At 32.0% G+C, this 3,690-nt stretch overlaps 1 long non-coding RNA gene across 1 annotated transcript; it reads right to left on the bottom strand.

Annotated features, from left to right (window-relative positions):
- Nucleotides 1-555: 555 nt before the first annotated feature.
- Nucleotides 556-1,802, bottom strand: LOC127851624 (uncharacterized). Its single transcript, XR_008035856.1, has 3 exons — nt 1,385-1,802; nt 905-1,107; nt 556-606 (listed from the first exon to the last, which is right to left on the bottom strand). It is a non-coding gene; the product is annotated as an uncharacterized LOC127851624 (long non-coding RNA).
- Between the last annotated feature and the right edge of the window lie 1,888 nt (nt 1,803-3,690).

Raw genomic sequence — 3,690 nt, 5'->3', positions numbered from 1 at the left:
AAGTTTATTCCACCCAAATCAAGTCTGATCTGAATGACTTGATTTTGGTGGAATAAACTTTTACATCAATATCATCAGTTCAGATATCCCATTTTAACATCATCTACATTAGAAGGATTTCAAAAGAGGTTTTTGAAACAAGGAGGCAAATTACTGTTGCTTTAATTTTTTATATCGTTCAAAATTAGAGCTTGATCGTTAACTTTATACTGAGGTTATTTTTGTCTGCCTATGTGTTAAATTCTCAAAACTTTTATACACAAACACAATTTTTAGTAACTCTTAAATTTTAGCAGTAGTATTAAATTAACGCAAGACAGATTATGTGCTGGAGTCAAATTTGAATCAATTGCATTATGTTTGTTTCAAAATGAATATGGAGGCAGTAGAACACCTATATATTTAAATCCCCTTTTTTCCCTATAAAAAAGAATCATACCAACCATGGCGAAGTGTTCAGCAATCAGGAGACCCCCTCGAATCTCCCCCTTAGGGGAGGTTGAACAGCACTTCATAGAGCAGTCACCAGCTGATCAGGTCTGAAAACTATACCGTCATGGCCTTTGCGAGGTGCGTCTTGTGCATGATCTCATTTGAGATCAGGTCCTGAAAGATATTTTATAATGTAAGTGATAAATATTGCTGTTATGGTATATCTTGTTACTATAAATATTATTAATTTAAATCAAAACAAGTTTGTTTGCTTGTTGTTTTTGTTTGTTTATTTTTGCAATTTAAATCCTGTGATCACATGTGACTTAACGCTTGTCATAAATAATTAAAAGAAATTACGTATGGTAGAAAATACTGTTTGAAAATGTACCAAGATATGTGGTCTCATTTGGCTGTGTGGACTGGTCGGAAGTGTGACGCCTTTCAAATGCTAAAACCTGTATAGTTTTACCTCTCAACAAATCCAACTTTCCTTGGTCAAGGACAGGGCTCAGTTTTCCCACTCCTGATCTACTCAAGTTGGGCTGCTCGTGCAGGGTAAAATCTGGTGTCAAAATCCATACATCAGTTAGTCCCCCTTCTGCTGTCTTTTGGCAGGAATATTCTATCCAAAGAATCTTCCAATCAATGTAAATTTCACCTTGGGAGTTTAACCTAACCTTCAAATTTAAAATATAAAAGTTTTCATTGAATATGTGGGAAAGAAATCTGTTCATTAATGACCAGAAATAGGTATAAATAACATTTAAGATGACAATAATCATAAAATACAGCCATAATTATTCAAATGGTGTTGTTTTTCCTTATAATAGCATTACATTTATACTTATCCATTTACATTTCCCAGTGACAATACATAAATATGATAATGATCATAATTAATTCAATATAAAACTAAATAAAAAAGTGATGTAAAAATGAAAATACAAACCTAAAACAACTGTTCTTCAGTATTCCAAGATAACAGGCAGTTGATGAATTATGAGACCATATCACTTTAACCATCCACTTTGAATCTCCTTTGCAACAAACTTATTGTTGATTTACACATTGTAGTACATACACATTGTTTTCACCACACAATACTTCATGCTGAAAGTTATTCAAGACATTTTAAACTAGAATTATAAGTCTTAATGTTACTCAATTATACCTTAAAGCTCAAAGTCAGTTGATGAAAACCCCCTTTGTTTTCAAAACATAACTTCCTGTCTCCAGCCAATCAAAGTCGCTTGTTTTCAAATAGATGGTGGCTCAGCCAATCAAAAGTCTATCAACACCCCTTTGTTAGGCCTATAGATGGAGCACTGATACTGTGATAAGAATTAATGTTTATGATTTAATTGGGGGGGGGGGGGGGGGGGAGGGCTAATCTCTTATGTGTGTCAGCCAATTACTAAATCTGAGAAATATCTACTGATTTCAACACCAACATATATGTATTTATTGAATAATACACAGCACCCTTAGCATATTATATTTAATTGTGAATATTTAAAAAAAACATGCTGAATGGTGTTAGCAAATAATATTAATAGTATAAATATTATTTATTTTTATTGCCTTTTAAATTGTATGTTAAAGGTCAATGTGGTAGGCATTAATTGTATTGGGGTTAAATATCAGTATAAGAAAGTTAAAAGAGTTATTGTTTTTATGTTGAGGAGATATAATTGATGCTGGCAAGCCCACATAAGTTTCCATATATTAATCAACACTTTCACACTGAAACTAGTTTTATTTATTATAGAAACAGTGTCGCTCCCCCCCTCAAAAAATGAATAAAAAAACACACTGTAAGTCTATTGAATTCTCCAAAGAACATGAATTAAATGGAAGTATTCACATTTTTATAGATGTGTGATTGTTCTTATAATATATTTAATATTTATGTATTGATTCAAAGTGAAAGACAAACAATTTCATATTCAGGTATAAAACTAAGTTTGAACATTTTAACATTTTTATAGTATCTGTGAACCTGTGATGTTCTGCAAGAGCAATTTTTATCCAATGTTTCCTTAAAATTATGGGGAGCCCATAAATGTACAAAAGGTGCAATGGCAAACAAGCTGTAAAAAAGCCCCTTTACAATTCACCTTGATAATATATGGCTATAAACATGAAACAAAGACCTAGTTGAAGAATTATTGTTTTATTGTTGAGTTATGTTAATAAACAAAAGACCAACTTATTGATAAGTGTGTTAAAGTGAGTCTTTTAGCCTTGTTGCGGCTTTCAAATTATTTATAAAAAGACCAACTTAAACTCGCTTTAACCCACTTCTGTTTATAAAAAGACCCACTTCTGTTGTAAAAGACTCGCTTATGAAACAAAAAGACACACTTAAACACACATAAACCAACTCATAAATAAAAAGACTCACTTTTGACACATAAAAAACCAACTTCTTACAGCAAAAAAACTCGCTTTAACACACATCTACTTTAAAAAACCAACTTTAAACTCAGTTAAGCACAGTTTAGCTCACATAAAACTCGCTTTTATTAGCAAAAACCAACTTCCGCTCAGAAAAACTTAGAAAAAACACAGTTTTATGTTGGTTTAAGTGTGTTTTGGTATGAAAGTGGGTTAACTTTTTGCAAGGGAGATGTGATATTCCATCCTCTGGGTCCGTCAATAAATCCTTGTAACATTGTAATCTAACAGGCATTGATGTAAACAAATCAGTAACGTTTGGGAACCGAAATTGAGATCTCCATAATGGAATGATCAATATAGCTCTTTTAACATTATCTTGTACTAGTTTGTTCAGTACCTTCCCAATTAAGGCAAATGGTGAAAACAAATATGGTTCAATATCTGACCATGAAAATGCAAAAGCATCATTCAATTAAACCTGAGGTTTGGGAAACAAAGAAACAAACTTATTACATTTACAATTAAGGCTTGATGCAAAGAGATCAATTTCAGGCTTAAAATACTCTGAACAAGTTCTTTTGAAAACCTCTTGTTTCAACATTCATTCTGATGATTTGTTAAAATTTTGAGAATAAAAAGTGGTCAAATTACATGTATTTTCTGATCCTTTCACATAGGCAGCTGAAGGATCATATTTTTAAGCACCACTGCCAAATTTTGGTTGCTAAACCATCTATAATTTGAGAATAATTTCATTCGTCCCTAATAATTAACATAAGTCACTGCAGAAACATTATCAGAAAAACACTTATTGGCATCGCACTGAATTGCGGCGACTAGTATGTAATACGTTTT

This window comes from Dreissena polymorpha, chromosome 11 (assembly GCF_020536995.1).
Source record: "Dreissena polymorpha isolate Duluth1 chromosome 11, UMN_Dpol_1.0, whole genome shotgun sequence".
NCBI classification, from domain to species: Eukaryota; Metazoa; Mollusca; class Bivalvia; order Myida; family Dreissenidae; genus Dreissena; species Dreissena polymorpha.
The sequence above is the reverse complement of the archived record's forward strand: the minus strand, read 5'-3'. Positions and strand labels throughout refer to the sequence as shown.